This window comes from Manis pentadactyla, chromosome 7, assembly GCF_030020395.1.
Source record: "Manis pentadactyla isolate mManPen7 chromosome 7, mManPen7.hap1, whole genome shotgun sequence".
Taxonomy (NCBI): Eukaryota; Metazoa; Chordata; class Mammalia; order Pholidota; family Manidae; genus Manis; species Manis pentadactyla.
Window position 1 is genome coordinate 118,454,015 of NC_080025.1, and position 25,398 is coordinate 118,479,412.

Below are 25,398 nucleotides of genomic sequence, written 5' to 3' on the forward strand. Positions count from 1 at the left end.
AATGGTTTCATGACTTACATTCAAGTCAGGTCTTTGATCCATTTTGAGTTTACTTTTGTATATGGGGTTAGACCATGGTTCAGTTTCATTCTCCTACATGTAGCTGTCCAGTTTTGCAAGCACCATCTGTTGAAGAGACTGTCATTTCACCATTGTATGTCCATGGCTCCTTTATCGAATATTAATTGACCATATATGTCTGGGTTAATGTCTGGATTCTCTATTCTGTTCCATTGGTCTGTGGCACTGTTCTTGTGCCAGTACCAAATTGTCTTGATTACTATGGCTTTATAGTAGAGTGTGAAGTTGGGGAGTGAGATCCCCCCTACTTTATTTTTCTTTCTCAGGATTGCTTTGGCTATTTGGGGTCTTTGGTGGTTCCATATGAATTTTTGAATTATTTGTTCCAGTTCATTGAAAAATGTTGCTGGTAGTTTCATAGGGATTGCATCAAATCTGTATATTGCTTTGGGCATGATGGCAATTTTGACGATATTAATTCTTCCTAGCCACAAGCATGGGATGAGTTTCCATCTGTTAGTGTTCCCTTTAATTTCTCTTAAGAGTGACTTGTAGACTTTTGGGGGGCGGAGCCAACATGGCGGCATGAGTAGGACAGTGGGAATCTCCTCCCAAAAACATATATACTTTTGAAAATACAACAAACACAACTAGCCCTAAAAGAGAGACCAGAAGACGCAGGACAGTGGCCAGACTGCAGCTACACCAGCGAGAACCCAGCGACTGGTGAAAGGAGTAAGATACAAGCCCCGGCCGGGCGGGACCCGAGCGCCCCTCCCCCCAGCTCCTGGCGGGAGAAGAATAGGCAGAGCGGGAGGGGGACAGAGCACAGGGCTGCCGAACACCCAGCCCCAGCCATCCGGGCAAGAGCGCAGACACAGTACGTGCCCAGGGGACCCTGGATACTGGGGAATCAGGGAGTAAGACCTCTGAGCGGGTGCCGAAGCTGATGCCCCTGTGACAAAGAAAAGCGGGGGCTTTTTGAAAGTCTTAAAGGGACAGGGACTTAACAGCTTGACGGAAACAACCCAGGTTACAGTACAGCAGCTGGAAATTACAGGGAAAACCGGGTGCACTAACCCCCTGGGAAACAGCTCTGAGACCCCTCACAGAGGCAAACAGTCAAGCAGCCCCCCCATCCATTACCCCACCGGGCACTGTGAAAGCAGAGAAGCAGCCTGAGACAAATTCCGCTGACAGAAAGGGAAATTTCTCCCTTCCGGCCAGGCAAGACACAAAGACCCACTCTACACGCAATTACCCAACACAAGCCACTAGGGGTCGCAGTTGTCCCAGTAAAGAAAGGCCAGTATCAAGTGAAAAGTTTGACCCTCCCAGCTGACAGTCAATAGCACCTGTCAACATGAAAAGGCAAAAAAATATGATCCAGACAAGACTAACCCAGACAGCTTCGGCATCTGCTACATCTTCCCCTGAGAAGGAATCTGGGGAGATAGATTTAGCCAGTCTTCCTGAAAAAGAATTCAAAACAAAAGTCATAACCATGCTGATGGACTTGCAGAGAAATATGCAAGAACTAAGGAAGGAGAATTCAGAAATAAAACAAGCTCTGGAAGGACTTCAAAACAGAATGGACGAGATGCAAGAGACCGTTAATGGACTAGAAAACAGAGAACAGGAACGCAGAGAAGCTGATGCAGAGAGAGATAAAAGGATCTCCACGAATGAAAGAATTTTAAGAGAGCTGAGTGATCAAATGAAAAGGAACAATGTAAGAATCATAGGTATTCCAGAAGAAGTAGAGAGAGAAGAGGGGATAGAAAATGTCTTTGAAGAAATAATTGCTGAAAATTTCCCCAAACTAGGGGAAGAAATGGCCTCTCAGACCACAGAGGTACACAGAACTCCCATGACAAGGGATCCAAGGAGGGCAACACCAAGACACATAATAATTAAAATGGGAAAGATCAAAGACAAGGACAAAGTATTACAGGCAGCCAGAGAGAAAAAAAAGGTTACCTACAAAGGAAAACCCATCAGGCTATCATCAGACTTCTCAACAGAAACCCTACAGGCCAGAAGAGAATGGCATGATATACTTAATGCAATGAAACAGAAGGGCCTCGAACCAAGACTACTGTATCCAGCACGAATATCATTTAAATATGAAGGAGGGATTCAACAATTCCCAGACAAGCAAAAGTTGAGGGAATTTGCCTCCCACAAACCACCTCTACAGGGCATCCTAAAGGGACTGCTCTAGATGGGAGCACTCCTAAAAAGACCACACAACAAAACACCCAACATATGAAGAAGGGAGGAGGAGGAATAAGAAGGGAGAGAAATAAAGTATCATCAGACTGTGTTTATAATAGCTCAACAAGCGAGTTAAGTTAGACAGTAAGATAGTAAAGAAGCTAACCCTAAACCTTTGGTAACCACAAACTTAAAGCCTGCAATGGCAATAAATTCATACCTTTCAATAATCACCCTAAATGTAAATGGACTGAATGCACCAATCAAAAGACACAGAGTAATAGAATGGATAAAAAAGCAAGATCCATCCATATGCTGCTTACAAGAGACTCACCTCAAACCCAAAGACGTGCACAGACTTAAAGTCAAGGGATGGAAAAAGATATTTCAAGCAAACAACAGAGAGAAGAAAGCAGGTGTTGCAATTCTGGTATCAGACAAAACAGACTTCAAAATAAAGAAAGTAACAAAAGACAAAGACGGACATTACATAATGATAAAGGGCTCAGACCATCAAGAGGATATAACCATTATAAATATATATGCACCCAACACAGGAGCACCAACATACCTGAAACAAATATTAATAGAACTAAAGGAGGAAATAGAATGCAATGCATTCATTCTAGGAGACTTCAACACACCACTCACTCCAAAGGATAGATCCACCAGACAGAAAATAAGTAAGGACACAGAGGCACTGAACAACACTTTAGAACAGATGGACCTAATAGACATCTACAGAACTCTACATCCAAAAGCAACAGGATACACATTCTTCTCAAGTGCACATGGAACATTCTCCAGAATAGACCACATACTAGGACACAAAAAGAGCCTCATTAAATTCCAAAAGATTGAAACCCTACCAACCAACTTTTCAGACCACAAAGGCATTAAACTAGAAATAAACTGTTCAAAGAAAGCAAAAAGGCTCACAAACACATGGAGGTTAAACAACACGCTCCTAAATAATCAATGGATCAATGACCAAATCAAAATGGAGATCCAGCAATATATGGAAACAAATGACAACAACAACACTAAGCCCCAACTTCTGTGGGACACAGCAAAAGCAGTCTTAAGAGGAAAGTATATAGCAATCCAAGCATATTTAAAAAAGGAAGAGCAATCCCAAATGAACGGTCTAATGTCACAACTATCGAAATTGGAAAAAGAAGAACAAATGAGGCCTAAGGTCAGCAGAAGGAGGGACATAATAAAGATCAGAGAAGAAATAAATAAAATTGAGAAGAATAAAACAATAACAAAAATCAATGAAACCAAGAGCTGGTTCTTCGAGAAAATAAACAAAACAGATAAGCCTCTAGCAAGACTTATTAAGAGGAAAAGAGAGTCAACACAAATCAACAGTATCAGAAACGAGAAAGGAAAAATCATGACGGACCCCGCAGAAATACAAAGAATTATTAGAGAATACTATGAAAACCTATATGCTAACAAGCTGGGAAACCTAGGAGAAATGGACAACTTCCTAGAAAAATACAACCTTCCAAGACTGACCCAGAAAGAAACAGAAAATCTAAACAGACCAATTACCAGCAACGAAATTGAAGCGGTAATCAAAAAACTACCAAAGAACAAAACCCCCGGGCCAGATGGATTTACCTCGGAATTTTATCAGACATACAGAGAAGACATAATACCCATTCTCCTTAAAGTTTTCCAAGAAATAGAAGAGGAGGGGATACTCCCAAACTCATTCTATGAAGCTAACATCACCCTAATACCAAAACCAGGCAAAGACACCACCAAAAAAGAAAACTACAGACCAATATCCCTGATGAACGTAGACGCAAAAATACTCAACAAAATTTTAGCAAACCGAATTCAAAAATACATCAAAACCATCGTACACCATGACCAAGTGGGATTCATCCCAGGGACGCAAGGATGGCACAACATTCGAAAGTCCATCAATATCATCCACCACATCAACAAAAAGAAAGACAAAAAAAACATGATCATCTCCATAGATGCTGAAAAAGCATTTGACAGAGTTCAACATCCATTCATGATAAAAACTCTCAGCAAAATCGGAATAGAGGGCAAGTACCTCAACATAATAAAGGCCATCTATGAAAAACCCACAGCCAACATTATATTGAATAGCAAGAAGCTGAAAGCATTTCCGCTGAGATCGGGAACTAGACAGGGATGCCCACTCTCCCCACTGTTATTTAACATAGTACTGGAGGTCCTAGCCACGGCAATCAGACAAAACAAAAAAATACAAGGAATCCAGATTGGCAAAGAAGAAGTCAAACTGTCACTATTTGCAGATGACATGATACTGTACATAAAAAACCCTAAAGACTCCACCCCAGAACTACTAGAACTGATATCGGAATACAGCAAAGTTGCAGGATACAAAATCAACACACAGAAATCTGTGGCTTTCCTATATACCAACAATGAAACAAAAGAAAGAGAAATCAGGAAAACAACTCCATTCACAATTGCATCAAAAAAAATAAAATACCTAGGAATAAACCTAAAAAAAGAAGTGAAAGACTTATATTCTGAAAACTACAAGTCACTCTTAAAAGAAATTAAAGGGGACACTAACAGATGGAAACGCATCCCATGCTCATGGCTAGGAAGAATTAATATCGTCAAAATGTCCATCCTGCCCAAAGCAATATACAGATTTGATGCAATCCCTATGAAACTACCAGCAACATTCTTCAATGAACTGGAACAAATAATTCAAAAATTCTTATGGAACCACCAAAGACCCCGAATAGCCAAAGCAATCCTGAGAAAGAAGAATAAAGTAGGGGGGATCTCACTCCCCAACTTCAAGTTCTATTATAAAGCCATAGTTATCAAGACAATTTGGTACTGGCACAAGAACAGAGCCACAGACCAATGGAACAGACTAGACAATCCAGACATTAACCCAGACATATATGGCCAATTAATATTTGATAAAGGAGCCATAGACATACAATGGCGAAATGACAGTCTCTTCAACAGGTGGTGCTGGCAAAACTGGACAGCTACATATAGGAGAATGAAACTGGACCATTGTCTAACCCCATATACAAAAGTAAACTCAAAATGGATCAAAGACCTGAATGTAAGTCACGAAACCATTAAACTCTTGGAAGAAAACATAGGCACGAACCTCTTAGACATAAACATGAGTGACCTCTTCTTGAACATATCTCCCTGGGCAAGGAAAACAACAGCAAAAATGAACAAGTGGGACTATATTAAGCTGAAAAGCTTCTGTACAGCAAAAGACACCATCAATAGAACAAAAAGGAACCCTACAGTATGGGAGAATATATTTGAAAATGACACATCCGATAAAGGCTTGACGTCCAGAATATATAAAGAGCTCACACGCCTCAACAAACAAAAAACAAATAACCCAATTAAAAAATGGGCAAAGGAACTGAACAGATGGTTCTCCAAAAAAGAAATACAGATGGCCAACAGACACATGAAAAGATGCTCCACATCGCTAATTATCAGAGAAATGCAAATTAAAACTACAATGAGGTATCACCTCACACCAGTAAGGATGGCTGCCATCCAAAAGACAAACAACAACAAATGTTGGCGAGGCTGTGGAGAAAGGGGAACCCTCCTACACTGCTGGTGGGAATGTAAACTTGTTCAACCATTGTGGAAAGCAGTATGGAGGTACATCAAAATGCTCAAAACAGACATACCATTTGACCCAGGAATTGCACTCCTAGGAATTTACCCTAAGAATGCAGCAATCAAGTATGAGAAAGACCAGTGTACCCCTATGTTTATCGCAGCACTATTTACAATAGCCAAGAATTGGAAGCAACCTAAATGTCCATCGATAGATGAATGGATAAAGAAGATGTGGTACATATACACAATGGAATACTACTCAGCCATAAGAAAAGGGCAAATCCAACCATTTGCAGCAACATGGATGGAGCTGGAGGGTATTATGCTCAGTGAAACAAGTCAAGCAGAGAAAGAGAAATACCAAATGATTTCACTCATCTGTGGAATATAAGAACAAAGGAAAAACTGAAGGAACAAAACAGCAACAGAATCACAAAACTCAAGAATGGACTAACAGGTACCAAAGGGAAAGGGACTGGGGAGGATGGGTGGGTAGGGAGGGATAAGGGGGGGGCAGAAAAAGAGGGGTATTAAGATTAGCATCCATAGCGGGGTGGGAGAAAGGGGAGGGCAGTACAACACAGAGAAGACAAGTAGTGATTCTACAACAGTTTGCTACGCTGATGGACAGTGACTGTAAAGGAGTATATAGGGGGGACCTGGTATAGGGGAGAGCCTAGTAAACAAAGTATTCGTCATGTAAGTTTAGATTAATGATTAAAAAAAAAAAAAGCAGTTCCTATGTGGTGACCTCTAATGAGTTCTACACAATGATATAAAGGGCATATAAAAGTGTAGGCAAAGGGTCTGTTTGTGTTTATACAGAGGACCAAAGCCTAATTTGGCTACCCCAAAAATGAACTAAGATACGATATGAAAAAGAACTTCCAACATCAGCACTCTCAGGAAGACTCATGACAGAAGATGATCAGCAAAAAAAAAAACTCCAACAAAGATCCACGCACTGTCACAGGTGTAGATGCACTCCTCCCACCAGTTCCTGGACTTGCCATGGGAATGATGAAGGAGATATCTAAGCTGGCCTGTGCATACAGTAAAACAAAAATTGGACTGGATCTATACTGTTGGAACTCAACCAAGAATTAGGAGAAGTGCAAATTGTAGCGCTCCAAAATCTTACAACCACAGACTATTTATCGTTAAAAGAACATATGGGATATGAACAGTCCCCAGGAATGGGTTGTTCTAGTTTATCTGAATTCTCTCAGACTGTTTAAGTTCAGTCGGACAATATCCACCATATCATAGATAAGTTTTCACAAATGCCTAAGGTGCCTAACTGGTTTTCTTGGTTTCACTGGAGATGGCTGGTAATTACAGGTATGCTTTGGTTAGGTAACTATATTCCTATTATGTTAATGTGTATGCACATTTAATTAGTAGTTTAAAACCTATAAATGCTGAAGTTACTCTACAAGAAGATATGTCAAAGAAATAATCAATCTTCCCAGGTTTTCTTCTGCCTGCTACTTCTATAGCTTTTCTTCTTCCTACCTAATCACAACCTTTAAATAGAACTCGTGCCACATGTCGAATTTACCGAGTATCATAATTCTTCCAAGTGGTAAAGACACCTCAAGACAAATGCTGGGCATAGAAGCCACAGGGCATAAATATGCAAAGAAGTAAAAAGCTAACCTTTTCAAACAATAAGGCTTCTCTCTCACTTACCAACTTAACATTTCCCTGTATGGCCCCGGAAGATGACTGGTTAGCCAGAGACGGGTAAGATTCCTCAAGGGAGGAACAACCTAAGACAGGCACAGTCGCAGGGGGACCATCAGGTGAGAAATTGGGGATCAACAGAGGTGAGGCTTAGAACCTCACCCCCCCTGTTCTGAGAGAAATCTTCTGCATACATGGATGTTTATTGCCCTCGTCTAGCTCGGATTAACACATAGTCTACAGGCACACACCTGATCATCTACATTTGCTCTCTTACAACACTAAACTCTGTTTTCTACCTTTATCTCGTATCTACCTACTTCAGCATTTTATTAAAAATAATAATAATAGCGAAATGTGGTATCCACATATAAATCAAGTTTAAAAATCAAATGAATATTCATATTTGAACTGACTGTGTATAGTTCATAATGCAGGAACAAAACCGAAAGCTTCTGTGATGACTGCCCTTGCACTGTTCACCATGTAACTTATTCACTATGTAAGAATTTGTGCTCCATGTAAGAATTTGTTCGTTATGCATCAGAAGATTGGAGACTGACGAAAATTAGGCTTGGGGTGGATTAATGATTGTGCATTGAGTATTGACCCCCCTATACAGAAATTTATTGTGGTTCACAACTATTTGATCAATAAATATGAGAGATGCCCTCACAAAATATATATATACATATATATATATATAAACACACTTCCAATTGTAAAATAAATAAGTAACCAGGATGTAATGTATAGCATAAGGAATATAGTCAAAATATTGTAACAACCTGGTATGGTGATACCTGGTATCTAGAATTATCATGTATATAAATGTTGAATCACTGTGTTTTACACCTGAAACTAATGTAATGCAATACTGTTGTCAACTACCCTTCAATAATAAAAAAAAAAAAAAAAAAAGAGTGACTTGTAGTTTTCAGAGTATAAGTCTTTCCCTTCTTTGGTTAGGTTTATTCCTAGGTATTTTATTTTTTTTGATGCAGTTGTGAATGGAGTTGTTTTCCTGATTTCTCTTTCTGTTGGTTCATTGTTAGTGTATAGGAAAGCCACAGATTTCTGTGTATCGATTTTGTATCCTGCAACTTTGCTGTATTCCGGTATCAGTTCTAGTAGTTTTGGGGTGGAGTCTTTAGGGTTTTTTATGTACAGTATCATGTCATCTGCAAATAGTGACAGTTTAACTTCTTCTTTACCAATCTGGATTCCTTGTATTTCTTTGTTTTGTCTGATTGCCGTGGCTAGGACCTCCAGTACTATGTTAAATAACAGTGGGGAGAGTGGGCATCCCTGTCTAGTTCCCGATCTCAGAGGAAAAGCTTTCAGCTTCTCGCTGTTCAATATAATGTTGGCTGTGGGATTATCATAGATGGCCTTTATTATGTTGAGGTACTTGCACCCTATTCCCATTTTGCTGAGAGTTTTTATCATGAATGGATGTTGAACATTGTCAAATGCTTTTTCAGCATCTATAGAGATGATCATGTTGTTTTTGTCTTTCTTTTTGTTGATGTGGTGGATGATGTTGATGGACTTTCGAATGTTGTACCACCCTTACATCCCTGGGATGAATCCCACTTGGTCATGCTGTAAGATCCTTTTGATGTATTTTTGAATTCGGTTTGCTAATATTTTGTTGAGTATTTTTGCATCAACGTTCATCAGGGATATTGGTATGTAGTTTTCTTTTTTGGTGGGGTCTTTGCGTGGTTTTGGTATTACGGTGATGTTAGCTTCATAGAATGAGTTTGGGAGTATCCCCTCCTCTTCTATTTTTTGGAAAACTTTAAGGAGAATGGGTATTATGCCTTCCCTGTATGTCTGATAAAATTCCAAGGTAAATCCATTTGGTCCGGGGTTTTGTTCCTTGGTAGTTTTTTGATTACCGCTTCAATTTTGTTGCTGGAATTGGTCTGTTTAGATTTTCTGTTTCTTTCTGGGTCAGTCTTGGAAGGTTGTATTTTTCTAGGAAGTTGTCCATTTCTCCTAGGTTTTCCAGCTTGTTAGCATATAGGTTTTCATAGTATTCTCTAATAATTCTTTGTATTTCTGTGGGGTCCGTCGTGATTTTTCCTTTCTCATTTCTGATACTGTTGATTTGTGTTGACTCTCTTTTCCTCTTAATAAGTCTGGCTAGAGGCTTATCTATTTTGTTTATTTTCTCGAAGAACCAGCTCTTGGTTTCATTGATTTTTGCTATTGTTTTATTCTTCTCAATTTTATTTATTTCTTCTCTGATCTTTATTATGTCCCTCCTTCTCCTGACCTTAGGCTTCATTTGTTCTTCTTTTTCCAATTTCGATAATTGTGACATTAGATCATTCATTTGGGATTGTTCTTCCTTCTTTAAATATGCCTGGATTGCAATATACTCTCCTCTTAAGACTGCTTTTGCTGTATCCCACAGTAGTTGGGGCTTTGTGTTGTTGTTGTTGTTTGTTTCCATATATTGCTGGATCTCCATTTTGATTTGGTCATTGAACCATTGATTATTTAGGAGCGTGTTGTTAAGCCTCCATGTGTTTGTGAGCCTTTTTGCTTTCTTTGTACAGTTTATTTCTAGTTTTATGCCTTTGTGGTCTGAAAAGTTGTTTGGTAGGATTTCAATCTTTTGGAATTTACTGAGGCTCTTCTTGTGGCCTAGTACGTGGTCGATTCTGGAGAGTGTTCCATGTGCACTTGAGAAGAATGTGTATCCTGTTGCTTTTGGTTGTAGAGTTCTGTAGATGTCTATTAGGTCCATCTGTTCTGGTGTTTTTCAGTTCCTCTATGTCCTTGCTTATTTTCTGTCTGGTGGATCTGTCCTTTGGAGTGAGTGGTGTGTTGCAGTGTCCTAGAATGAATGCATTGCATTCTATTTCCTCCTTTAGTTCTGTTAGTATTTGTTTTAGGTATGTTGGTGCTCCTGTATTGGGTGCGTATGTATTTATAATGGTTATATCCTCTTGTTGGACTGAGCCCTTTATCATTATGTAATTTCCTTCTTTGTCTTTTGTTACTTTTTTATTTTGAAGTCTGTTTTGTCTGATACCAGAACTGCAACACCTGCTTTCTTCTCTCTGTTGTTTGCATGAAATGTCTTTTTCCATCCCTTGACTTTAAGTCTGTGCATGTCTTTTGGTTTGAGGTGAGTCTCTTGTAAGCAGCACATGGATGGATCGTGCTTTTTTATCCATTCTATTACTCTGTGTCTTTTGATTGGTGCATTTAGTCCATTTACATTTAGGGTGATTATTGAAAGGTATGAACTTATTGCCATTGCAGGCTTTAAGTTTGTGGTTACCAAAGGTTTAGGGTTAGATTCTTTACTATCTTACTGTCTAACTTAACTCGCTTGTTGAGCTATTATAAACACGGTCTGATGATTCTTTATTTCTCTCCCTTCTTATTCTTCCTCCTCCCTTCTTTGTATGTTGGGTGTTTTGTTGTGTGCTCTTTTTAGGAGTGCTCCCATCTAGAGCAGTCCCTGTAGGATGCCCTGTAGAGGTGGTTTGTGGGAGGCAAATTCCCTCAACTTTTGCTTGTCTGGGAATTATTTAATCCCTCCTTCATATTTAAATGATATTCGTGCTGGATACAGTAGTGTTGGTTCGAGGCCCTTCTGTTTCATTGCATTAAGTATATCATGCCATTCTCTTCTGGCCTGTAAGGTTTCTGTTGAGATGTCTGATGATAGCCTGATGGGTTTTCCTTTGTAGGTGACCTTTTTTTTCTCTCTGGCTGCCTTTAATTCTTTGTCCGTGTCTTTGATCTTTGCCATTTTAATTATTATGTGTCTTGGTGTTGCCCTCCTTGGATCCCTTGTCATGGGAGTTTTGTGTACCTCTGTGGTCTGAGAGGCCATTTCTTCCCCTAGTTTGGGGAAGTTTTTGGCAATTATTTCTTTAAAGACACTTTCTATCCCTTTTTCTCTCTCTTCTTCTTCTGGTACCCCTATAATGCGGATTTTGTTCCGTTTAGATTGGTCACTCAGCTCTCTTAAAATTCTGTCATTCCTGGAGATCCTTTTATCTCTCTCTGCATCAGCTTCTCTGCGTTCCTGTTCTCTGTTTTCTAGTCCATTAATGGTCTCTTGCATCTCATCCATTCTGTTTTGAAGTCCTTCCAGAGCTTGTTTTATTTCTGTATTCTCCTTCCTTAGTTCTTGCATATTTCTCTGCAAGTCCATTAGCATGGTTATAACTTTTGTTTTGGATTCTTTTTCAGGAAGACTGGTTAAATCTATCTCCCCAGGTTCCTTTTCAGGGGAAGATGTAGCAGATGCCGAAGCTGTCTGGGTTAGTCTTGTCTGGATCATATTTTTTTGCCTTTTCATGTTGACAGGTGCTATTGACTGTCAGCTGGGAGGGTCAAACTTTTCACTTGATACTGGCCTTTCTTTACTGGGACAACTGCGACCCTTAGTGGCTTTTGTTGGGTAATTGCATGTAGGCTGGGTCTTTGTGTCTTGCCTGGCCGATATCAATGCATGGTTTGCCTTAGGCTGTTTCTCTGCTTTTGCAGCGCCTGGATTGGTAATGGACGAGGGGGATGTTTCGCTGTTTACCTCCGTGAGGGGTCTCAGAGCTGTTGCCCAGGAGGTTAGTGCGCCCAGTTTTCCCTGTAATTTCCTGCCACTTGGCTTTGATCTGTGTTGTTTCCATCTAGCTGTTAATTCCCTGTCCCTTTAAGACTTTCAAAAAGCACTCGCTTTTCTTTGTCACAGGGGCATCATCTTCGGAACCAGCTCGGAGGTCTTGCTGCCCTATTTCCCTGGTTTCCAGCCCTCCACGCATGCACTGTGTCTGCGCTCTGGTGCGGGTGGCTAGAGCTGTGTGTTTAGCAGTCCTGGGCTCCCTCTCCCTCCCGCCGGTAGCTGGGGGGAGGTGTGCTCGGGTCCCGGCGGGACGGGGCTTGTATCTTACCCCTTTCACCAGGCGTTGGGCTCTCGCACGTGTGGATGTAGTCTCGCTGTTTTCCTGTGTCTTCTGGTCTCTCTTTTAGGAATGGTTGTATTTTTTGTATTTTTAAAAATATATATGCTTTTGGGAGGAGATTCCCACTGTCCTACTCATGCTGCCATGTTGGCTCCGCCCTATGTCAAAAGTTTTTCTTGTTAAATAAAGTTTAGATAACAGTAAACAGGTGGACACAATTCTTTTGCTGGGGAGACCTTTTAAATAAGACTAGAATGCACTTATTCCTGGTTGTGATATCTACTTAGGAGGAAGATGCAAAGAAACAGTTCTTTTCCTTCTCCTCTTTTTTTTTTTAACTCTTCCCAGTTCATCTACCTTATCAAAGACCCTTCCTGGGTTTTTCCTCTGCTCTTCACATTGCACCATAAAATTTAGTGGTGTTTTAGTAGTAACTTCTCTCTTAAAACTCCAAAATCCTAGTCAAAGGGAAAAAGAATACTCACAGGATTCCAAGTGGAATTAGAGTAGTCTGGGAGAATATGTGAAATTGGAAAATGTGAACTCTCAACCTGGAATGTGCCAAGGTAAGTTTGGATTCAACATAATACCATATATTGAGGAATCCAAACTAGAACAAGCATAGTGTCCGTGTGTCTGTGAACTTGAGCATTTTAATTACCAGTGATTATGACCAATCATAGTTTGTGTAAATTTATCACACCAATTATGTATATTAAAAAACTAATTAAGTAAAAATTTAGTTTGTTTAAAGTGCTGACAAAGAATGGGAAATACTATTTATACGTAAATATCATGGTATACAATAGCTATGCACATAGCTAAATGCAGATCAGATTAGTTTTACTTCACATCACTGTGACAATAAACTGTATACAAAAATGTGTACCTAGTGACATAATAGTTACTATCCTAGAACAACTGGCTGTTCCAGTATAGCTATCTGCTCCCAAAACATAAATCAACAGAGAAAATGCAATCTTCCAGTTTTAGATAATTCAGCATCCATATATATACTCCAACACTCCATCAGTACTGAAAGGAGAAATATGAAATGTGTTTATAAGTTTGTGGCTTTCATATGAGTGCTGCCAGAATTTAGATGGAGTTAGGTGTTGAGATTCCTATTTTTCTACTAGCTATTGGGTAGGTACTACTCTCATTTCCTAGATTCTATCTACAGTTCCTTGCCCATGTAGTACCCACATACAATTTAACTACTGCATACTTACTTTCAGGTTAACCTGAGCACATCTCTCTGACTTCCTCCTTTGATACTAGCTGGAGAAATCTCTGCTTATAAAGAGCTCATATGACTAGGACAGATCTATTTAGATTACCTCACATTTTTTAGGGTAAACTGTTTAGTAACCTTAATTGCATAGGAAAAACACTTTTACCATGAAAGGTAACATAAATAAATACAGGATTAACACCCAAGAGCAAAGTCCTGAGAGCCATCTTAAAATGCTGCCTACCACAGAAATATATTAAAGCTACTTTATAATAGGTAGTTATTAAATTTTTCTGAACACATTTTTCCCCAGAGTAATTCATTTATATCCATTCCTTATATTTTCTTGTTTAAGATGTACTCTTTTAAAATCTTCTGAAAGATTTTTATGAAATGCAGTGATAAAAGCAACAAGTAGAGATTCTTCAATGTCCAAGAAGAAAGAGTAGCTGGCTACACTGATAAAAATTTGGGATCCTTTCTAGTTGTATGAGCTTTGGAGACTGATGATTAGTACATGCATTAGCTATTTTTTACAGGTCATAGACAGTATTTATTGGTCCAAGGCAGCAAATATAATACATTTGAGAATACTCAATAGGTGATAAAATAGTTTTCTATTGTGCTAAATAAACATCAACCTTACTCTGATCTCTCTTTACATATGCACATATTGCCTTATGTTATTTACAGGTTCTTTTAAGGCCCACAAACAGATGGCTTGGTTTAGAAAGCTTTGCTTTATCCAGGAAAATTAGGTTCTGTCCAGATGGACTTCCAAGCTTCAGTGCCAATATTGTACCTTTACCATATGGACAGGAAAATTTACAGCAGCAGAAACTGTGTTCCACTTCATACTTTAACACAGATAATGCTTGATTACTTGTTCATACTCATTAATTCTTGTCATTAGGAAACCAGGGAATAGGAAATCATATAAATAAAGTATTAAAAACAGTAATCTCAAGACTGCTAGTCATTTCATAATTAGCAAATGACATTTTAACACTTTATAATTTTTCAAGTTCATAAAACTTTAAACATGCAAAATAAGTTAAAAGGATAAAGACAGTTATCAAACACTATAAAATTATACACAGAATTCTAATGTTTATCACTTTTCAGAGTGGAAATGCACACAAACACGATTCACAATTGACAGCAATATAATTAAGGCACAGTGTCAAATCACTATAATTATAACCCACAGTGGGTTCCTGTGGGAATTAAATTATGAATTAGATCCTGCAATGAGACAGAATAAATTGCTTCTTGGTTACAAAGGTCATTTTTTAAAGAGGCATGCATTAAAAAATACTTTTCTTAAATTGAAACTTCTATCACCAACATTTAAAGTTTTAATAAATACAAAAACCTGTATTATATACATATAATCATATATAGAAATGTCTCTAAGCAGCTCTGTAAGAGGAAAAGTCATTTGCTAGTTCTCTGCATATCATCTTCATTACATCTTCATTGCATGTCATCTTTATCATAAAGATGTCCCATACTGGTCTTAAAAGAAAAGAACTTGTGTGACTTACTATAACCCATCCTCATGTTAGGAAAAAATTTGAAAGTCAGGTTCTTAGCCATTGGTCCTTAGTGTAATTTCAAGAAAAATAATTAAATATGTTTTAAGTGAAGTAAAATAATTAATATAATTCCAGGTTTTCTATATGAATTATTTGGTCATTAGTTTTTCAATTTTTATAATCAAAGGATTAAAATTTTTATTAGAGAGTGGGGAGAGCCCAATATCAAAAATTTCCTGTCCCCAAAACAAAACTATTTCATATTTTTGAATAAACGATGTTTGAAAACAATTTCATAAAACTTTGAGATCCTTACAGAAGTCCTGAACTTTGCATATTACAAAATATGTGTAATGACTAACAAAATGCCATAATTTCCTTAAGCTGTTTTTCTTTTATGTTAAATATCTGAAGACAGCTTTCTGAACAGAATAATCAGGAGATTTACATGTTTTTTGAAGAAAATGAGGGAGGTGAAAGCCCTTGAGTCAAGGGAAGTAAAGCACATACATAATCCAGCCTGTGGGTTTTCTGAAAGAAATACAAATGTAAAAGAAATCTACAAGAAGAAAAATTTACAAAGAAATCTAATGTAAGCTGTGTTCCTGAGGGTGACCTGAAGAGCTACAGCAACATAAAACACATTTGTAACCATTAGATAATAAATCACTTTCACTAGCTTACTAGTATTCATGGTTAACTTAGATACCACTGGTCGCTTGCCTGTGTAGTAGCCATTTTCTGATTTCATTTGGATAGTAATGTGCCCAGGCAAAATGGATAAATCACAGTTTGAAGCCAGTCATGACTTTTGTACTGTATTTTGCCAAAAACAACTCTAAGAGTGGGCACAGAACTTGATTTCAGTCAATAAGACATAATGGGACATTTGCTGAGAGCTTTTGCTCCAGGTAAGATAGGTATAGAGCAAAAGTTCTTTTCAGAAACACATTATGTTGGATGCTGCTGTCCTTTAAGGAAGGCACAATTTGTAAAGATTTTGCAGCCATATTGGGATCAGATAGAAATGGAGAGTCAGCTATTATACTGACAATAGCAATGTGGGAAAGGGCTGTAAAAGCACATATGAATGTTCTCATTGATTTAAGCCAAAATTAAAGAGTTTTCTTCTTAACTGATGTAATGCTGTTTTTTGGATGGCTTACTTTCAAAACTCCCTATTTACTAAAGTAGCTAAATACCACAGTATTCTATTTGCGCACATTCCTATGTATATATAAAACAAATAAGCAAACAAAAGTTTTGACTTCCACTTTATGACCAGGGAACTGGTCGAGGGTCAGTACATACAAAATTGCTAAGAGCAAACATCAAAGGTAAGGAAGGATTCTAACTAAACTGACATAATAGGACTCTTGTTGAAGGCAGGTCAGGGTGACAAGACATTACCTGTGGAGTGGCAGAGGATGAGGAATCTAAATATCCAGGGAATTCAGATATGGAGGATGAGATTCTGGCTAAACTGACTTAGCATCATTCTTGTTAAAACTGGACAATGTAGAGAGGGAAATGGAAGTCCAAAAGTCAAAGCCTAGTTGGAAAAGAGGTCAGGGATTACTGAGCAGAGTTTAGTCAAGGAGAGAATCTAGTCACCATAGAGTGTACGCAGTTCTTGGAGAGACTAGCTGCTCCCATTCTCTGCAGTCAGCATTAAAAACAAGCTGCAGTGTAGGGCGTTTATCAATGTGTGGTTGACTGGCAGCATCAACATTCATTGGAAGCTTGATAAAAATGCAGATCTCAGAGAAATCAGGAAAACAATTCCATTCACAATTATATCCAAAAGAATAAAATACCTAGGAATAAACCTAACCAAGGAAGTGAAAGACTTATATTTTGAAAACTACAAGACACTCATGAAAGAAATTAAAGAAGATACCAATAAATGGAAACACATCCTGTGCTCATGGATAGGAAGAATTAATATTGTCAAAATGGCCATCCTGCCTAAAGCAATCTACAGATTCAATGCAATCCCTATCAAAATACCAACAGCATTCTTCAATGAACTAGAGCAAATAGTTCTAAAATTCATAAGGAACAACAAAAGACCCCAATTGCCAAAGCAATCCTGAGAAGGAAGAATAAAGTGGGGGGGAATTACAGTCCCTGACTTTAAGATCTACTACAAAGCCACAGTAATCAAGACAATTCGGTACTGGCATAAGAACAGACCCATAGAACAATGGAACAGACTAGATAGCCCAGATATTAACCCAAGTATATATGGTCAATTAATATACAATAAAGGAGCCATGAATATACAAGGGGGAAATGACAGCCTCTTCAACAGCTGATGTTGAAAAAACTGGACAGCTACATGTAAGAGAATGAAACTGGATTATTGTCTAACCCTATACACAAAAGTAAACTCAAAATGGATTGAAGACCTGAATGTAACTCATGAAACCATAAAACTCTTGGAAGAAAACATAGGCAAAAATCTCTTGGACATAAATATGAGTGATTTCTTCATGAACATATCTCCCTGGGGAAGGGAAACAAAAGCAAAAATGAACAACTGGGACTATATTAAGCTGAAACACTTCTGTAGAGCAAAGGACACCATCAATAGAACAAAAAGACATCCTACAGTATGGGAGCATATATTCACAAATGATATATCTGATAAGGGGTTGACATCCAAATTGTACAGGAGCTCACATACCTCAACAAACAAAAACCAAATAATCCAATTAAAAAATGGGAAGAGGAGCTGAACAGATACTTCTCCAAAGAAGAAATTCAGATGGCCAACAGGCACATGAAAATATGCTCCAAATCGCTAATCACCAGAGAAATGCAAATTAAAATCACAATGATATATCACCTCACACCAGTTAGGATGGCCACCATCCAAAAGACAAACAACAAATGTTGGTGAGGATGTGGAGAAAGGGGAACCTTCCTACACTGCTGGAGGGAAGGTAAACTAGTTCAACCATTGTGGAAAGCAGTATGGAGGTTCCTCAAAAAACTAAAAATAGAAATACTGTTTGACCCAGGAATTCTACTCCTAGGAATTTACCCTAAGAATGCAGCAGCACAGTTTGAAAAAGACATATGCACTCCTTTGTTTATTGCAGCACTATTTACAATAGCCAAGAAATGGAAGCAACCTAAGTGTCCATTAGTAGATGAATGGATAAAGAAGATGTGGTACATACACACAATGGAATATTATTCAGCCATAAGAAGAAAACAAATCCTTCCATTTGCAACAACATGGATGGAGCTAGAGGGTATTATGCTCAGTGAAATTAGCCAGGCAGAGAAAGACAAATATCAAATGATTTCCCTTATCTGTGGAGTATAAGAACAAAGAAAAAACTGAAGAAACAAAACAGCAGCATACTCACTGAACCCAAGAATGGTCTGACAGTTACCAAAGGAAAAGCGAATGGGGAGCATGGGTGGGAAGGGAGAGATAAAGAGGAAAATTGGGCATTACGATTAGCACACATAATGTGCGTGGGGTCACGGGGAAGGCAGTATAGCATAGAGAAGACAACTAATGATTCTATAGCATCTTACTACACTGATGGACAGTGACTGTAATGGGGTATGTGGGGGGACTTCATAATGGGGGGAGTCTACTAACCATAATGTTGTTCAAGTAATTAAATATTAATGATATAAAAAAAATTTAGTGGTGAAGCCATCTGGTCCAGGGATTTTGTTCTTAGTTTTTTGATTACCAGTTCAATTTCATTGCTGGCAATTGGTCTCTTCACACATTGTTTCTTTCTTGGCAAATCTTGGATGGTTTTATTTTTCTAAAAAGTTGTCTATTTCTTGTAGTTTATCCAATTTGTTAGCATATTTTTTAATATTAATCTCTAATAAATCTTTTGCATTTCTGTACCACCCTTAGTGATTTTTCCTTTCTCATTTCTGATTCTGTTTGTGTGTACACTCTTTTTCTTGATAAGTTTGACTAGGGGCTTATCGTTTATTTTCTCAAAGAATCAGCTCCTGTTCTCTTTGATTCTTTCTATTGTTTTAGTCTTCTCAATTTCGTTTATTTCTGTTCTGTTCTTTTTTATGTCCCTCTTTCTACTGACTTTGAGCCTCATTTGTTCTTTTTCTAGTGTCCTTATTTGTGAATTTAGATTGTTCATTTGGGATTGTTCTTTCTTCAGGTAAGTGTGTATTGCTATATACTGTCCTCTTAGAACTGCCTTCTCTTCGTCTCACAGGTTTTGATACTGTTTTTCTGTCATTTGTTTCCATATATTGTGTGACCTCTGTTTTAATTTGGTCTTTGAGCCATTGATTATTTAAGGGCATGTTGTTAAGCCTCCATTTGTTTGTGGCCTTTTTTGTTTTCATTGCCTATCTTATTTCTAGTTTCATACCTTTGTGGTCTTAAAAGCTTGTTGGCTCAGTTTCAATCTTTTTTAATCTACTGAGGCTCCTTTTATGGCCTAGTGTATGATCCATTCAGGAAACGTTCCATGCACACTTGAAAAAAAATGTATATCCTGCTGCTTTTTGGTGGAGTGTGCTGTAGATATGTTAGGTCCATCTATTCTAATGTATTATTTAATACCTCTGTCTCCTTCTTTTCTGTCTGTTTGACCTTTTCATGTGAGTGTTATTTTAAAGTTTCCTAAATGTTTTGCATTCTATTTTCTACTTTAACTCTGTTAGTGTTTGTTTCACATATTTAGGTGCTCTTATATTGGCTGCAGAGATATTTATAATGATTACATTCTCTTGTTGGAATGTCCCCTTTATCATTATGTAATGTCTTTTTCTCATTACTTTGTTTTGAAATCTATTTTGTCTGATATAAGTACTCATTCTCCTGCTTTTTCTCCCTATTATTTGCATGAAATATATTTTCCAGTTCTTCACTTTTAATCTTTGTTTATCTTTGGGTTTGAAGTGTACCCCTTGTAGGCAGCATATAGATGAGTCTTGTTTTTTTTTTCCATTCTGTAACTCTGTCTTTTTATTTGTGCATTCAGGCCATTTACATTTAGGTTTATTATTGATAGATATGTACTTATTGCACTTGCAGGCTTTAGATTTGTGGTTACCAAAGGTTCAAAGGCAGCTTCCTAGCTATCTAAAAGTGTGTCTTAACTTGCTTGTTATGCTATTTCAGACACAATCTATAAGTTCTTTTTTTTCTCCCCTTCATCTTCTTGCTCTCCACAATATATACATTATATGTCATATTCTATACTCTTTGTGTATCCCTAGACTAACTTTGTGAGTAGTTGATTTAATTTTGCATTTGTTTAGTAATTAATTTTCTCTGGTGACAGCTGTTTAGCCTTAGGGGCACTTCCATCTATAGCAGCCCCTTTAAAACACATTTTAGAGATGGTCTGTGGGAGGCAAATTCCCTCAAGTTATGCTTATATGGAAATTGTTTAATCCCTCCTTCAAATTTAAATGATAATCTTGCTGGGTGTTCTTGTTTGGAGCCCTTTTTCATTGCATAAAATCTATCATATGACTGCTTCTGGCTTGTAAGGTTTATCCTGAGAAGTCTGCTGATAGCCTGATGTGATTACCTTTATAAATGATTTTTTTCTCTCTTTGGCTACTTTTAATACTGTCTCTTTGTCCTTGATCTTTGCCATTTTAATGATTATATGTCTTGGTATTATCTTCATAGGGCTCCTTGTGTTGGGAGTTCTCTGCACTTCCATGATCTGAGAGACTATTACCTTCCCTAGATTTGGGAAGTTTTCAGGAATTATTTCTTCAAAGAATTTACCTTCCTTTTTCTTTTTCTAATATCCCTATATTGCAAATATTGTTCTGTTTGGAATGGTCACACTGCTGCTATTATTCTTTCATTCCTAAGATTCTTGTATCTCTCTGTGCTTCAGCTTTTTTCCTGTTCTCTAATTTCTATTTCATTTACCATCTCCTCTACCTCATGTAATCTACTTTTAAATCCTGCCATTGTACATTTCATTTCAGATACTGTATTTCTCAAAGATTCTATCTCTTTCTTGAAGTCCTCCCTGAGGTCTTGAATATTTTTCTGTAGCTTCCTGAGCATGTTTATGACTTTTATTTTGAGATTTTTATGAAGAAGATTGGTGATTTCAGTTTCATTTAGCCCTCTTTCTGGCATCTTTCCCTGTATTTTTCTTTGGACAAAATTCTTTTGCTGTTTCATTTCTTTAGTAATTCCTGTGGAATAACTTTGTGTAGGTGATACCCTCTAGTGCTCAGGAGCTCTACTTTCTGGAGCTGTCAAGCACCTGTAGCAACAGTGTGGGTCGCCGGTAAGTGGAACTGGCACTTTCCAGGAGGAAAGAGCTCTTTCCTACCTTCTTGGCTGTAGCATCTGTCTCCACTGTCAGGTCCAGTGGGCCCATAGCAGAGGGTGGAGCTTCTGTGCTCCACTCCTGCAGCTGTAATAGATGGTGCCACCAGCTGTGTAGGACTGGTACCTGCCCGAAGGAGCAGCAGCCTTTGTACTGCAGTGGGGAGCTCAGGGCTGCATTGGTAGCCAGGATTATGGAGAATCTGAAGCTCCTGAGAGTGCCCAACCTGCTGGCCTGAGTGTGCTGGGATCATTTTGTCCACCTGCCCTGTTTCCTGAGAAGCTCTGTGTAATCTTTTCCCTTTAGTGCCCTCTTGCTGCTGGGAAGTCTTTCAAAGTGCCCACCTTTCTTTTGTTCCTTGGGGCAGTTTGTGCATACCTGTTCTCCACAAGTGGTTGGAATGTCAGTCTCTCCCAGTATTCCACCCATCTTTGCTTTCCAACCCCACTAATCCCCAGAGCACCATGCAATGTGGATTCATTCTCCCGCTCTATTTCTCTTCCTTCTGCCTTTGGGATGGGGTTGCGGGAGGGCTTGGGCCCCTTCAGACTGTGTTTGCTACTGTATCCTTTTGTATGAGGTATTTTCTTTTCCCCATATGTAGGCAGTCTGTTCTGCAGTCTTTGGGTCACTTCTTCAGGATTAGTTGTATTTGCTGTATTTTTGTGTTTTATGTGATTTTGGGAGGAGGTTTTTTCCTCACTTCTCACACTACCATCCTTTTCCTGGCTTAGCTAATCTATTTACATTTAAAATAATAAGTGGTAGTTGAGGAGTTACTAACACTACCTTATTAGTTATCTTGTTTTTTTTTTTACTTTTCTTCTTCCTTTCTTTCTCTCTTGCGGTGTTTGTGAATTGATGATTTTCTGTTACTGTATTTTTGATTCCCCCTCTTGTATTTTGCATATGTAATGTAGATTTTATATTTGTGGTTACCATGAAGGTTACAAAAACATATTACAGATGTTAATAATCTTAGTTTAAGCTGATAACAGTTTAACTCCAACTACATACAAAAAATCTTTAACTACCCCCGACTTTATACTTTTGATGTCTGTTTACATTTTCTTATACTGTGTTTGAATTAGCAGTTTATTTTAGCTGTCATTATTTGTAAATATTTTGTTATTTTACCCTTATACTAGAGTTAAGTGACTAATATACCACCATATTCCAGTCTTAGAATTTGAATGTATTCAATGGAGTCTCAATTTGAATGTGTCTTTACCAGTGTTTTATGTTTTCATGTTTTCAGTTTACTAATTAGCATATTTTTGCTAATTTGCTTCAGTTTGAAGAAATTCAGCATTTTATAATGACATGTTGTGTACCGATGAACTCTCTTACCTTTTATTTGGGAATTTTTTTCTCTTCCTTCTTTTAAAAATAATTTATTGTTTATAGACAAGTCTCATGAAGAAGATCTCTTCATGTTGAAATTTTGGGGAGACCTGTAAGTTCATGAGCTAATATATTCAAATCTCTATCCAGATTTGGAAATTTCTCAGCTATCATTTCTTTAAATAAGCATTTTTTTTTTCTATTTCTTTTTCTCCTGCAACTCCAAAATGTAGAGTGTTTCTCTTCATGGAAATCCATAAGTCACACTGGTTGTCATCATTCTTTTCATTTTTTTCTCTATTCTCCTTAGACTGGGTGATTTCAAATCACCTATCTCCTATTTCACAGAATTTTTGTTCTTGATTATGTCCGTTGTTGATGCTCTCTATTGCACATTTCATTGCAGTCATTGCATTCTTCAGCTCCAGAATTTATGTTTGGTTCTTCTTTTTATCTGTGTTACACTTTTTGTTCTGTTGTGCACTGCTTTCTTAATTTTGTTAAATTTTCTTCTGTGTTTTCTGATAGCTCACTGAACTTCCTGAAAGAACTATTTTGAATACTTTATTGGGAAAACCACAAATATCCACTCCTTAGGGTCAGTTACTTTGGTGATATCATATGTCCCTGAATTTTTCTTGTTCCTTAAAGTTTTGTAATGCTGTCTTCCTACTTGAAGAAGTTGTCACCTTCTCCAGTCTTTACTGACTGACTTTGAGAGATAACATTCTACAAACTCTAGTAGTGATCCTTAAGCTTTCTAAGAACTTTTCTATGGATATGCCGTACTATACTTATTATTATTGGGGAAGGAAATTCTTAAATTGTGTGCCTTCTTTGTTCTGCAAAGCCATTATTGCTGAAAGCTGCTCATTTGTTTTCCCTAAGGAGGTGCTGAATGCTCAAGTTTGTGTGTTTTCTTCCAGTTTCAAAGTGCCAGGCTGACTTTCTGCACATGCTCACTAACCAGTTGCAAAAGCTTGCTCTCACCACCCTGAGAGGTGTGCATGGAGAGGTATCCACTAGGTGAGGAGGGCAGTGTGTGTGAGAGGCACAAAATGTATTGGAGGTGCCCATGACCAGCTGGGGAATCCATAAGCAGGTTCCCCAGTAGTTCTTGAACAGACTTCTTGGAGTCCACAAAGTAATTAGGAGGGTCCATGTCCATCCGATGCCTTCCAAAAGCCCTGGTTGCTGTTCTCTCAACCCCTCACCACCCCTTAATTGTGCAACACACCTCAATATTCTGCATGGGGTAAGAAAGAAGTGGTCCTCTGTGGAGGGCCAGAAGCAAGATCTCTTCTGGAAGTGGTGTCACCAGAAATTAGAATACTGTAAACCAGACGTGAGATCAGCCAAAATGACAACACTGGAAGTGACATCATTGTGAGCAGTTCACAGGAAGTGAGCCTGTGTTTATAAGCTCTGCTGTTTAATTTATCTCTGTCACTTGTCTGCCATTAGCAGCCAGTGAGTCTCCTGTCGTCCCAACTTTGGTTTCTGTGTTTTCCTTGCTATCTTTGTGTTCTTCTTAATCTCCTTATCCACTCTTCTCAGGTTCAACTGGTTTGTGGAGCTGGCCTCCACAGGTGGTGCCTGAACAGAGACCTGAGAATGGAGTGAAGGGGACCTGAGAAGAGTCAGGTCCCGCAGAGCTCGACTTTGCAGGCAGCCTGAAATTTAAGTGAGGAGACTCCCAGAGGGACCCCGAGGGGCAGACACATCACAACATAAGGAATGGCTATAATATAGTCTGGAGGGAGGTACAGGAGCCATAGTGTAAGGAGTAAAAATTGGGACAATCAGGGTCAAAAGACTGCCCGGGTCAAAGGATTATGTGAAATTTTATATATATGGTTAAAGCCATAAACATGGGACAGTCTGGGTCAAAAGACTGATAAATATTTGTAAATATGCTTAAAGTTATGCTTCACACCCACAGCAGTAATGTGCACAGTGAGCAGCTAAAATATTTTCTTGCTTTTGTGCAGACTTGGCAAAAAGTGGGGCTTAAACAGCACTTCACTCTCCATGAGCCTTGGGACTTCCCTGTGAAAACATTTGCCCTGTGGAATTTAAAGTCTGGACCCCTCCCCCGCAGCCTCCCTTTTCCCAGACCTCTCAAAGGGAACGTTATGGCTAACCAACTTAAACAGACATTGACTCGCTATGAGGTGTCTGTAAAGTCCATGGCTTCAAGGAGTGTTGAAATTTTGCCTTCCACATACAGGCAGGGGCTGCCCCGGGAGGAATAATGCCCTTGGGAGGAGTCGCGGTCCTCAGAAGGGGAAGGATAATGATGACGTGGATCCACCTATGGACTCCGAATCAAGGACAGTGCTAGCTAGTAATTTGCAACCTGGGTGATTAATTTAGCATGCAGGTCCAGCTGTAAACTACACAATAGAAGGCAGGATGGATTCCATCTTGACTTACTCTTTAGCAGACAATAGCTCAGTCCATAATTACAT

General features: G+C 38.4%; 1 pseudogene; it reads right to left on the reverse strand.

Moving 5' to 3' along the window:
- LOC118922672 (NEDD8-activating enzyme E1 regulatory subunit-like) overlaps positions 1-21,836 on the reverse strand; it is a 54,985-nt pseudogene extending 33,149 nt beyond the window's left edge.
- Positions 21,837-25,398: the final 3,562 nt, after the last annotated feature.